This window comes from Hordeum vulgare, chromosome 3H (assembly GCF_904849725.1).
Source record: "Hordeum vulgare subsp. vulgare chromosome 3H, MorexV3_pseudomolecules_assembly, whole genome shotgun sequence".
In the NCBI taxonomy this organism is placed as follows: domain Eukaryota; kingdom Viridiplantae; phylum Streptophyta; class Magnoliopsida; order Poales; family Poaceae; genus Hordeum; species Hordeum vulgare.
The window spans coordinates 615,952,987-615,967,262 of record NC_058520.1 but is presented as its reverse complement, the minus strand read 5'-3'; positions in this window follow the sequence as shown (position 1 = coordinate 615,967,262).

Below are 14,276 nucleotides of genomic sequence, written 5' to 3'. Positions count from 1 at the left end.
GTTGTTGGCCAGAGGAATCCTTTGTTTGTTTAGCTTTCCATAAACTTTCTTGTAGATCAACGCTCGGAAACTCTTCAAGTTAGGGTACCCATATGCAACATATGGTTCAACCATGCGTAGCATGTTAATGGTGGTCTTCTTGACCTTCAGGAACACGCCATTGAAGATCTTCCTCAGACACTAAAGTTGCAAGATCTTTTTTGTCTTCGGGTGCCTAGCATTGATACCACAGATACGGACAACAAACAGTAGCTTTGCCTCAGGACTTGTGCTTTGCCAGGCCCTCCTCGATGACTTTGTTGTTGGCCACAGGAATCATTTGTTTGTTTAGCTTTCCATGACCTTTCTTGTAGATTAAATCTCGGACACTCTTCAAGTTAGGGTACCCATATGCAACATATGGTTCTACCATGCGTAGCATGTTAATGGTGGTCTTGTTGACCTTCGGGAACACGCCATTGAAGATCTTCCTCAGACACTAAAGTTGCAAGATCTTTCTTGTCTTCGGGTGCCTAGCATTGATACCACAGATACGGACAACAAACAGTAGCTTTTTCGAGATATGCCTTTGACACCGTCTATCCATATTTTTGGTGTGGCTCATTCTTGCGATGAAAGTTGTGCATGTCTTACTGCGTGCATCTACTCTTGGCAGATTGCACAGCGAGTTGCATTGGCAGTGAGTTCCCGCATCTGTCTGCTTCATTCATTTACCAGTGAGCTGATTTGTTGGGCAAAACATGTAGCAACACATGCAATGTCCCCATTAGACTCCATATCCTGACATTCCAAAAAATGCTTGCATTTGTTCCGTGGTAAACCTTTTTCAGCTCATTTCATGGCATAGCTAAGTTTAGCCAATCAGTCCTGCTACATTTTGCTAAAGTGTCTCTGATTGTAACTTGAATTTGAATGTAACTATCCAGTTCTATGATTCTGAACAGACATACACTATGCACCTTTGAAGTACACCTTCGGTATTGCCGTATTGAATTGCATGTGTACGTGAGATGTCATGTGATATTTACTAAAATTATAACGCTTACATGCTGATCTTTCTGTGGGTGACTCGCTGGAACAGGAATGAAAGCTGAAAGTTGGCTCCCCGATAGTGGATTACTTATGTATAGTGTTTAGTTTCTTCAATATTTACCATGCACCATTATCCACATTTTAATAGAATGTGAAGTCCTTCTGTTTTTCGCCTAATAAAATGTGTTCAATGTTTAGAACTTGCATATTTGGCGCAATTTAGTGTTGTCATCATTGTTTTCTATGGGCGCAGCAAAGCGCGCCCTGCACTTCTAGTATGATAGAAACTGGTGTAAAAACCCTCATCGAAACTAACCTAGTGGTGTAAAAAGGATCTCTAATCCGAATAATTGTTTAGAGGATAAATCATTTTGAATTTCAAATTTGATAGTTAAAATGATGATGTCACCCATTAGGGCGATTATAGTGGGATGTAAATAAATAATATCGTGGATTTAGAGTGTGTACCATAGAGTGACCTGAACTGTTTATAAGGATTAAAATAGCATATTAAGTTTGACTATATATTTTGGAAAAACTATCAACTTGTACTATGTTAAATTTATACTATTAGAATCGCCATAAAGTATATTTTCATAAAATATGTGTTTGGTACTATAGACGTTGATATTTACTCTATATTCTTCATCAAACTTAACAAGAATATGTAATTCACCTTTTTTATCTATGGATTTAAGTATTCCAGATTTGTATTATCTACTACTACATCCGGGACATCCGGCAGAATGCGAGGTACCGTTCCGGCAGCACAGAACTGACGTATTGTATTTTATTTTTTGAAACTCAGAACTGACGTATTGTAAACTTCACATTTCGTGGAAATTTAGAACTGACGTATTGTAAACCGTTATGCCCACTTAGCTAACAGGCCATGCTTGGGCTCAAATCAAAGCCCACCAGGCGACACGGCACAGCCCGTCAGCTTAACATGCATCCGTGGGCCGTGCCATACCAGGCACGCTAAGGCCTTAGCGGGCCCTGCCGTGCCGTGGGCCGGACCATTGGCCAGTTTTGGTTGCCTTCCTCTTTAGTCGTCCTCAGTCCTCCTCGTCCTCTTCTCCTCTCCACAAGGCCATACCTAGGTTATATGGAACAAGCCACTGCTGTCGTCGCGGACGGGGGAGCCGCCGCTCCCGCCCAGGACAGGCGCGCCTTCCTCGCGTTCGTTGACAAAGCCATCTCCTACATCGAATCTATCCGGGATGGAAACCCGACGTGGGCGTGGACGGTGGAGCAGGTGCTCAAGTGTTGACGCGCCGACCCCAAAGGCGTTCCCGAGGACGATCTCCTCATGGGACTATACTTGGTTAGTCAGATTCCCTACGGATATTCCTCGAATTTTGTTTGATTAGCTACGCACCTGTTTGCGGATGGATTACTCCGTATAATATATACTCAAATACACAAGGATATACACACAATTTATGTCATATGGAATAAAAATGGCTCTGCAAATTATAACTGAAAAAAAATGGTATTTGTATTGCAGGCCCTTGGCGGAACATACCGTGCCAAGCACTAGCCCCTCTCCATGGCTAATTCCTCCTATTCCAACTTCCACCAGACACCCAAAGCAGTGCCACAACAGATCTGCTACATCTGCGGAGGCGCAATGGTGGAAACCGCTGTGGTCCAATCTGACCAGAAAGGCAACCAGGGCAGGCGCTACTACAGGTGCCCTAGATCCCATGTGAGTGCTCTCTTCTCATTACAGTTCTTCGCACGAATACCTAAAGATCCGTGGATGCCTTTTCAGGTCCTGGATGAAGACCGCGAGCAGCTGTGCACATTCGAATTCCTCTGGCACGAGAAGTACAAAAGGACTCTGGAGGTCTCGGGGGGAAACAGGCGACCATTGAGATCGCCGAAGTCCAATCCAGTGGGATAGACAGCAGGTCGGTTGCTCGCAGCAAGAAGAATGGGGCCAATCCAGACGTGACAACTGTCGAAGTCACGAGGCAGCGCACAGCAGATCCGTGTGCACGCGTCTTACTGGTTGCAATATTACTCGTTAACATTGTGATAGCATTAGCTCGCTAGCTGGGTGCGTCTTCGCTGTTGGATGGTGATTAAACGTTTTCATGCAATCCTAAGACTCATGTATTACCTGGTGTTTTCGCCTAGCAAGAAATTGGATTGATTAGAACTCGATTGATGTCATTGCTATGCCATGCTGAAATGAAAAATGCTAATATTTCATCTATGCTTCTGTGGGTAGCTTTAGACTTGTGCCCTCCTTATGATCGTCTGCAATTTTGTATCTGTCTCCATAGATCAAATCAGATGGTATGGTCTTTTGTTTTCCGATGTTTGCATTTACCTAAATAGCCATTTTCTTACTGGAATTAGTCACAAGGAGTGGAGTATGAATGGTGAGAAAATGCACATTATGCTATACACGATTCCATGTTCTCTAAAGTCTGAACTGAACCGTGCATTGTTCCTGCCTTACCGTGACACATTTGGAGACCAGCGAAGACAAGAGCAAGAAGAAAGTGGTCCTCTCTACCTTTACATATGTTCCTACGCGAGATAAACCCGAATGGAAGCACAGAAACTCCAGGAGTCAGCTGAACCGCGCCATAGCTATTGTCGATCGGCTGTCGCTGCTGCTTCTAGCCTGGCCTCGGCCTGGCAATGGTTGGCTCATAAGAAATAGGAGTAGGTTAGATGGATGGACCTGCATGGTCCTCGATGTTCGTAATATGTAGATCATTTCAGAAGTGACATAGATATAAAAAAGCAACAGTTTGACATACATAGGCAACATATGCCACAGATAGGTAACATACTTCGTTGCTCGTGTCAGTTAGAATGCCCAACAGTTAAGCAGACCGACTGGAGCAAGGGAGATTTCACATAGCTACAGCAACAACAGGAAAAAACAACACCAGCAGCAGCACAACACCGGCAGAAGCAGTTAAGGACAAATTCGAAAGTACAACACCAGCAGAAGCAGCTAAGGACAAATTCGAAAGCAAGGACGATGACTACGGCACCAGCAGGTTTTCTTCGATGGGCCAGCAACAAGCCTCCCTTGATTAATCCGAGATTTCATCGAGAAAATTTAACTTATCTTCAATGGCATCGAAAGAGTTAAACACATGCAGATAAGCCTCATTTTTTAACAGTCCCGTTGCATACTTGATACGCCAATTACTGTCTGGTGGAAAAGGATAATCAGGCAGACTTTTCAGTGCTTCAGCTACTGTACCGCATTCCTTTGACTTTGAAGAGTTCTGCTGCACCGACGACTTTGAACAGTTCTGCTGCACCGACCCTGACTGTGAACTTGGTTCAGGAGCACAGAGAATTGAACACAATTCACGAAAGAATTTGATACTTCTATCTTCTGATGACACTTGAATGCGTGATCGTTTCAGTATTGTATCCAATTTGCGCTTGATCCTTTCACTAGTAACAACATATCCCAAAATGGGGGCCATCTTGAGCGCCATTGAATCTGAGAACACTGTTTTGTTCACGAAATATGCTTCTAATTTTTCAGCATTCTCAACAGATGAGAGCAGCGCCCGCTGCTCTTCTGCAGTCCACTTATGTCCACTTCTCATCTATCAAAACAAAAGTAAAATATTAGAGTATTTGTTGAATGATTTGTTTTATTTAACAGAAAATACAGAGTATTTGTTCAATGATTCTACAGAAACTCTACCTCTCCTAGAGAAGTTTCTTGATGAGTTTTGTCCACATCTGCTCCCAACGCCCCTTGCCCATCTGCTGCCATCTCCTATATATCAAAACAAAAGTAAAATATTAGAGGCAATGGTTTGTTTTATTTAACAGAAAATATAGAGTATTTATTGAATGATTCTATACCAGCAAATCAAGACTTGCTTCATAATCACAAGCTGAAAAATCCTCCGTGTTTGTTTGACAAGCCTACATAACAAAACCAGTCAACAGAGGCTTCTTTTAGCATCATGTATCTAACAACAAGCAACAAACCATGCAGTTTATCCTCGGCTGACTGTTGCTACTGGAAGAATTGCATGAGCTTGCAGCCGTTGGCTGAATGTTCTGCATCAAGGAGATCTCTTAATTAATATAAATATAAAAGCTGGGTGCATATGTGAGATTCCTAGTCTGGTAAATATAAAAAGTATTTAACTGATCCTCTGTTAACTCTGGATTCTTCAATTCTGAAATGGGAGTACTATTATGATCTGATTCCTTCTTATTAGGTGTAGCAAAGAGGAAAAGAGATCTCATGAGATCTTATTAGGTGTAGCAAAGAGGACAAGAGATCTCATGAGATCCCTCTCGTGAAAATGAAAGACACCACGTCTATAATTTCGTCCCCGGAAATCAAGATATAGTGGCAGATAGAACTTAAAACCAACCAATGCTTCGGCAAGTTCCATTGTTGCTTGTTCAAATGTTGCTCTCTGAACGTTTTTCAGGAAGACATATATCAATTCTTGTTCATTAGCATATTTTAGTAACTCAACAAATTGATTAAGCAAGTCATTGGTTTCTTCACTAAGAAAATCTCGGAACAAATCTATATGGATATCATCATCATGTGTAGTCCTTACATAATCTTTCTCATTCTCAGTCTCCAAGTCAAGTCTAATTAATTTTCCGCTTTGGATAAGTTTCAATTGCTGAAATTTGGAATCAGCCTATATGGGGTTAGCTGATTATAATCAATCTGATAGCACATATACTTAGAAGATGTACTGGACAATGAGATCGAAAAACATTCTCATTCTGACCAACATCTCTTTTTAGACGAAAATACCAACCACACACGCTTCAAATCTTCAACTAAAACAGAGATGAACCCTAACGCAGAAAACAGATCTCGATAGAGAGGAAGACTCGAAAGAGATTGGCGACTTACTCGCTTGATCGGAGCGGACTTCTTCCGAAATTTTGCCCTCCGCGGCGGCTGCTTCCGAGGCGGCTGGTTCCGAAATCCCTCCCCAGCCGGCCGCTTTCTCCTCCGAGTCTCCATCGCGATTAAATACGGGGAAATGGCAGGCTTTTGGCTCGCCGGAGGCATTACTGCGAGATGGCGGATTGGACAGGCGACGGCGTTCGTACTCGTCTGCGAGCCTCTGCAAGGGCGGCGCAGCAGGGAACCCTGTCTCGTGTTGACCCAAAGCCCAAAAAACGAGGGATTTCGTGTCGGTCCTATGCCGCCCTCGCTGCCGACCGATCGTTTTTTTTTTTGACAAGCTGCCGACCGATCCTTGGTTCTTTTAATTTCATCATTATACGGAACTGTTCACCCTTGCAAACCTAGGTCAAGAGTGAGAAAAATTGTTCAAATATAAAACTGTCCGAAATCCTTCAAATTCAAATTTAACACCATCCATGAAATGTGCCAGCCATTTGGCCAGTAACTCTGATGTGTAGAGATTTGCAAAACTCTCACAATATCCGATGACTGTGAACTGTGGAATGTTTGGGTGTATGCACTCCCTGTATAAAATAAAGATAAATCATCAGCTGAACGGTGTGGTAGAGCACAAGCATGGTAGGGGGGGCGACCACCACTCGAGCCTTTGGTTTCCGACGAAGGTAGCGCCGCCGCTCACCACTATCGTTGTCCTCTCTCTCGGGCTCACTGTTATATCTAGTACTATTAACCGTGGTGTTCTTGTGTGCTTGGGCAGAGTGGATAGTGGCACACACAGGCAGTGGCCAGTGTGCCGGGGCTCCCATGGTGGCAGTGCAGTTGTGGATGGTCCCCGGATCTAGGTGGCCAGATTTGGAGCTTTGAAGGCAGTCTGGATGGTGCACATGTTGTCGTTTGGATGCTCATGGGACAGATTCGGGTGAAAACCTGGTCTCAGGCTGGTGGTCGAAGCCGGTGATGGTGACGCCCTCGGCATCGTTTCCTTCTTGAAGGCATTATCGAGGTGAAGCTCCCAACTCTTTCCGATACCTCCAAGGGAAACCCAAGATCAGTCGATCGCATGACGGTGACGCATTTGTGTCATCCCCTTCCTAGAGGGCCGTTCTTGAAGGTGTGCATTTGCTTGAGGGGGCAGTGGACACAGCGATGGAGCGGAATTCCATGTGATGCATCGACGACGTGGACTCTTAGTGGTGTGGCGCGGCAGGGACTCGACGACGGATGTGTGATGATGGACGCGCATTGGGAGGAGGTGTTGTATGGCATTGTGGGGGCATTGACGGTAGGCTTGGGAAGGTTGATGCGTTAGTACATCCTCTGAAGATGGATCAGTGGGAGAAGGTGGTGATGACCTATGAGAGTGCGTAGGACCGGTTTGCACCCCATACCTAGTATGTGGCTTAGTTGGGACATCCGTCTTTAGTTGTTAGGCATTTGTGTGATGTATGTTCGGTATTAGGTTCGGACTATCGACATCCCTTCATCAAGTGGATAAGATTAGCGACAGATGTTGGTAAGATGATGGCTTCAGACTTCCTGATGTACTACTATGCATGCATCTCCTAAATGCACAGGCCGGATCATCCTCCTTTTCGAAAAAAAACACTAGCATGTAGGCCCGTCCACACGATCAGCGGGAAAGCATCTACCAGCAGCAAAATGGGACTACAACCTTCAATTGAGAGCAACTAATAAAGGAGCGCTCTTTCGGAAGCCTCCCAAGGGTCACTCTCAGACGTCATCATTAATCGCGTTCTCAACCATCGTCACATGTCGTGCTCTAAAAGCTCCCTCTGGATTTTTGTTCTTTTATTTTTTTTCACGCGTTTTCGGCTTTTTAGATTTTTTTGGGGAGGGGGGGGGGGGGCTTTTCGGTTTTTCCTCGGTCTTTCTTACCTTTTGTACCAAAAAATATTGAAAAAAATCATAAAAAAAGTGTTTTCCTTTTTGCCCTTCTTTTAAAGGCATGGTTTTGTTTCCGCGAAAGGCACGGTCATGCCTCTCAAAAACGATTCCTCGAGAGACATGATTTTGCTCCGCGAGAGGCAGCCTCTCACAAACGAAAAAAAAATTGTGTTATTTTTCCCCACGAGAGGCCATGCCTCTCGAAAACGATTTCTCGAGAGGCATGGTTTTGCTCTCGCGAGAGGCACGGTCGTGCCTCTCGAAAACGGAAAAAATGTCTTTCGAAAATGAAAAAAATGTGTTCCTTTCATGAGAGACACGGTTTTGCTTCCGCGAGAGACTTGGATTTACTCCCGCGAGAGGCCTGGTTCATCTATGTCAACCCAACGAAAAAAAATTGTGTTATTTTTCCCCACGAGAGGCCATGCCTCTCGAAAACGATTTCTCGAGAGGCATGGTTTTGCTCTCGCGAGAGGCACGGTCGTGCCTCTCGAAAGCGGAAAAAATGTCTTTCGAAAATGAAAAGAATGTGTTCCTTTCATGAGAGACACGGTTTTGCTTCCGCGAGAGACTTGGATTTACTCCCACGAGAGGCCTGGTTCATCTATGTCAACCCAAGTACTCCCACGATTCCTAAATATAAGGTGTATTAGTTTTTTAAAAAGTCAAACGGTCTCTATGTTTGACCAACCGTACAAGAAAATATATAAATATTTGCAATATTAAATATATAAAATCTAAAAATAAACTTCATGGTGAATCTAGTGATAATGATTTGGTATTCTAGATATTGATATTTTTGTCTGTAAACCTGATCAAAGTTAGAGAAGTTTGATTTTTTGAAAAAATAATACACCTTATATGTAGATACGGTTCTACTCAAGAAAAGAAAAAGTATGTAGATACGGTGTCTCTCTGCCTGTAGGGAGACACCTGTGGTCAGGTGTGGTTCCGCATGACACCCTTGTAATAGCCACAAACATCCTTTTTGTTTTCTTTTTAATGGTTCGAAGAGTGACCACCACGCCTGTCGCATGGTACCCACAAACATCCTTGATCAATGAAGACTAGCTATCTTTGCTCAAAAAGAAAAAGCATCCTCGTTGAATTGAGAACAAGAATCGAGAGCACACAAAAAAGATATAGAGAAGAAACTAGAAGAGAAATAGATTGCACTTTTTGTTTTTGTCTTTCGTTTTTAGCTGCGTGCTACTGTGGCTACTAGTAGCATCATCGCCTCTCACACTCTCAACGTAGGTAGGTAGGTGCTGGTTCAGTGAGCGAAACACAGACGCTCAGCGCAGCACCATCGCCTCTCACACTCTCACTCAACTTCCTTCACATCCATCCATCCATCCATCGGCGCAGCTCGTCCTCTGCGCCGGCGATGATGGAGGCGGCAATGGAGGCCGGTGACGACCCTGCGTTCGTCGCGGAGGGCACCATCACCTGCATCAGGCTCGCAGTCGCTTCCAACGAGGAGATCGTAACTACCAAGCCCTTCTTCTCTCCCTCCACTTCTCTTTCTTGATCCCAACCAACGATCAACATTGGTGACCGTGTGTAGGTGAAGGCGCAGCCGATGATGGAGGAGTTTCCCGTGGCGCACCCGGGCCAGCTGACCAGGAACCCGGCGCTGGGCCTGCCGCTGCAGCTAGGCCACTCTGACTCCTGCGGCGCCACCGACCTCGCCAAGTGCGAAGGTAACTGGCTCCCTGCTCTCTGTTTTACCTGCTACTAACTCAGCACAGTACTACTCCCTCCGTTCCTAAATATAAGTCTTTTTAGAGATTTCACTAAGTGACTACATACAGAATAAAATGAATGAATTTACATTCTAAAGTATGTCTACATACATTCGTATGTAGTCTTTTAGTGAAATCTCTTCAAAGACTTATATTTAGGAACGGAGGGAGTACTAAGTAGCCCATCAACTGATCTATGCAAAGAGAAAAAGAATGCAAGTATATCACTGAACGTCTGCAAGCATGCGGCAATAATTTTCAGACAGTTTCAAGTTAGAAACCAAATTGAAGTCAGATAAAACTGAACTAGCTGTTGGGTGTGATAGGGTAAAGCTGCAGCTCTGTTTGACAGTTCTGCATTGCCAGAGACTTTCTAGCTGAATTTTTTTGGCCTGCTGCTTGCTCTCTGTTTTACCTGCTACTAACTCAACACAGTAATTTTCTTGAATAACTCGTCAATTAATCCATGCAGAGTGAAAAATAATGGAAGTATATCACTGAACGTCTGCAAACATGCGGCTATAATTTTCAGACAGTTTTGCATGTGTTAAGCTAGAGACGAAATTGGAGTTAGATAAAACTAAACTAGCTGTTTGTTTACTGGAGCATAGGTAATTAAGTTGGGGTGTGATAGGGAAAGCTGCACCTGTTTGACACTTGTGCATTACCAGAGACTTTCTAGGTGATACGTAAATGTCAAAAGAATATCTGAACTTTTTAGGTTTCTACCAAAAGCTGTGACATGAGACTCGTCTCATCTTCTTTGTAAAAACAAGGTTGTGTGTGTCTCTCTCTCTTTAATTTAGCATGGATGGTGCCACTCAGCTGACTACTCACTTGAGAGTGATACATTATAAGAGATATTCCTGGTAAAATTACTTCTGCATCAGCATTTACCTCAACTGATAGACATCTCTTGTTCCTAAGCTTTCGGCAATACTCAAAAAACTCGGCTGAAATAACAGCATCTCATTCCACCTGCAAAATATTCAGCTAAGTCAGTTTACTGGAACATAGCAAAGTTAGCTACCTCAGTTAGATCACTTTCTAGCAATATAATAAACTGTCAGATATGATAATGGTCGAACCTGGCCGTTCAGTTTATTGTTATACACTGTCAGAGACATTGTTGGCAAAAATCAATGCTGCAGCTTCCGTCGGTCCGAGCGGGTGCCTCACCTGAACCGTTGGTCCGCCGTCTGCTTGCTTCCGTCTGCTTACTTTGCAGTAGCAGTAATGTCGCGCGTGAAGCCCTCCGTAGCCTGCAGCAGGCCTCTGCTTCTCCTCTTCGGGAAGCAACGACGGGAGGCGCCCGAGGCGCGTCAAATCGCCGCAGATGCTTCCCTTCCCTTCCCCTCCTATATCACCAACCAGCCCTACGCATTTGATGCTTCATTCAGATCGCCGCGCCCTCCCAAAGAGAGCGGCGAAATCAGATCGGCCGCCGCGGAAGAGGAAGGTCAGTCCCCCATCTTTGCATTGTTGTTTTGCTTTTGATTTTTAGGGGATCTGCAAGGTACTAATCCTAGCTTGCTGCCTCGATAGTATCCTAGCTTGCTGCCTCGATTGATTTTCCATAGAGCTTCACTGTTAAGTTCATTCACAAATGGATTTATCCATTGCCGTCACCATAGAGCTTGCTGCCTCGATTCATTTTCCATAGAGCTTCACTGTTTTGTTCATTTTACAACACCGAACACATTCTCAACAGTCACAGCAACTCATACAGACCAAAATAACATGGTGACGGCAATGGATAAATTTTATCCTTGCTCTGCACGGGTACAATATGTTGACACCAGAGTTTACTTTTGAAAGCTACATTGTTTTGCGAGCTTCAGTAAGCAGACTTGTCTAGTTACCACAATTTAGCTTTGCTTCGATGGCACACGAGGCCAGCGGCTGAGTCTATTGCTTCTCTTCTGAGGACAAGTACAATGAGAGCATGCTTACTACATAACAATTAATAGCACCAAAACCTGGAAAAATAACAGGTTGTTGGATTAGGAAGGCACAATAGTTGCCGGTAGTTTGTACCAAGCATAATGTAACAATAGCTATTTTAAGTCAGGAAAAGGTAAACAAGACAGATTGCTAATGATTTATGTGTGCAGCACATATGGATTGAGCACCGAGGTCAGAAAACTATTCTTTTTTTCTCTTCAAAATTATCTTGGAGAAGCTATGGTACATACAGCTTTTGTTACAATTTTGCTGAAAATCTCTCCCCTGTTACAATCGATGCAGCATGCCACTTACTAATATCAGAAGCTGAACAACAGGATACTCACATCACAGATGCACTCGTACAACATTACTCTATTAGTCGCATGGGAAAAAGTAATATAAGGTCTCAGATGTATTAGGAAACAGGGAACCTAATATTTAGATTTTTTTGCAATTGCTGAACCATAGAACGACATGAATTGCTTATACTATATCATTTACAAAATGGGAAATTATTGAGGATGTTTGCTTCTGATACAGAAGCAAAAGATTCTGCAAAGGCATGTGAGCTCATCCTGTTCTTCTAATATCCCCTGCCAGCTGACGAGGCACTGCCAGGTTTGTTCCTTTTTCAACTTTACTGTTTTTTCTGCTAAAAGAATACAATGGATTTCCTCTAATATTTACTCTTGTTTTGATGTATAGATTTGTCCAGCAAATATGTCATATGGAGGAGATCATCCTCAACTTCAGCTGAGCCTGGGCCAGGTATATTGACTCCCCAACTTCTTTACTGTTTTTTCTGTAACAAGAACAAACTGTATGCAACAAACTGTATGTGTCAAGAAAATATAGTCCCCTGAATCCAATTGTAAATTTTTGTGGTTAGGTGTAGCTCAGTGTAAGAAGTTACTCTGTCCCTCCTCTGGCCCATTTTAATTGACGCAAGTCATCCACATTTGCAGTTTCTCTTTTTAAAAACCAGAAACATTTAAAACTATTTGCCTTAGATTCAACAAAATCTCCTCCTCTGCAGTGGGATGTAATCTAGACACAATTTCAGAGTCGAGCATTCACACAATCTATGCACTTCTTCAGAATTGAGCATTTTTGTACTGGCATCAACACATGATCTTAAATAATCTTGCTTCAGTAGCTTCAACACTTTCAGTACCTTCAGTAACACTTTCAGCAACACTCACCTGCCAATATATGATAGATGAGCATTTCAGTTTGTACCATTTTCAGTTTCTTGAGAGTGAGTTCCTTGGCATGATAGGATTACTAAAGTGGCATGTTAGGACTTTGGAGTAGTAAAATGACATGTTAGGAGTGGTAAAATTTGAAGAGAATAAAAATGCATGTGAAGATATGGATTTAGCTACTGTTCTTTAATATTTTCAGTTAAAACTATGAATCTGAATGCATGTACTATATATATAGGTGGCTCAATCAGACACCGTATCAGGAGCTAGCACGGAAGGAACAAACAAGGACAGAGAGACACATGATTGGACGCATGAAGAGACAGATCATCTGTTTGGGAAACTAGACACTCCTGATAAACTAAGCATGTATCTGGTAGCCAAATCGGATTTTTCTACAAAAGCTTCAATTGAGATGAATACCAGATTTCGACCGCAGGTGAAGTTCACTAAAGACACGATCAGGACAAGATTGGTTGTAGTTCGTAAACAATGGAACCGCAAAAGAAAAGGTCTTCCGGTTTCCCGGCCAGTCTCCCAGTCAGTCCCCTTGTTGCTGCTTGATAAGTATTCTCAGACAATCGCTGCACTTGACGCTGCTCAAACCGAAAGTTCCTCGTCAGTGCAACTTGGCGAGACGGATCAAGATGAAATGACAGTTGAGGACATAGTTAAGAAGCTGATTAGTTGGGGAATCCACGGCAAGATTGTTTGTAGGTTCAGAAAGGCACTGGCGAAGAACAAGGAGGCTGTGCGTATGTTTCACCTCTACCCTGACCCTCACGCCCAGCTAAAGTTCCTAAAGGAAATTTCGTCAAAAGAGAAACCTACCCTGACCGTGGCGCCCAGCTACAGGTCCTAAAGGAAATTTCGTCAAAAGAGAATGTTTAGTGCTTGTGTTGTAAGCTTACTTTCGAATTTGTTCGTTGAAAATGAATGCTTAGTGCTTGTGTTGTAAGGATGCTCTGAACTTCCTGTGTTGTTGGCTTTGTTGCCTTGGGTTGTAATCGTATTCTGTTCCTGGCTCTGTTGAACCGGTTTGTCTTTATTAATTTGAAGTTGGGCACTGCATGCAAAACTGAGTTTAAACTGGGATTTTTATTCTTTTTATGCTGAACAGGGCTTGCCACCACCCAGCTATTGTGATGAGAGGAGCCTGAACACATGAGTGCCCGCCTGCTGGAGTGCCCGCCTGCTCTTAAGCCGGAATTGGCTGAGTGCAAAAGATGGTTTAACTTAGCAACATTTAGATAATAGGCAACTGATGCCGGCTTTATATTAATAAAGCCCCACGGCTGACGGGGTTATCTTCTCAAACAACCCACAAAGTTTTACAGACCTGGCATAGAAGCCCAAATGTTCAACGATAGGCTACATACGGCACACTCGCCAGAGGAAGCAGACACAGCTGCCCAAGATAAAGAGCTACTATAACTTAGGTGTTGGTGTTGTCTGGGGGAGATTATAAACGAAATTTCATACACGAGTACTTATTAGCCAGAACACCACTCGACCTTCAACCGAAACGCAATTTCG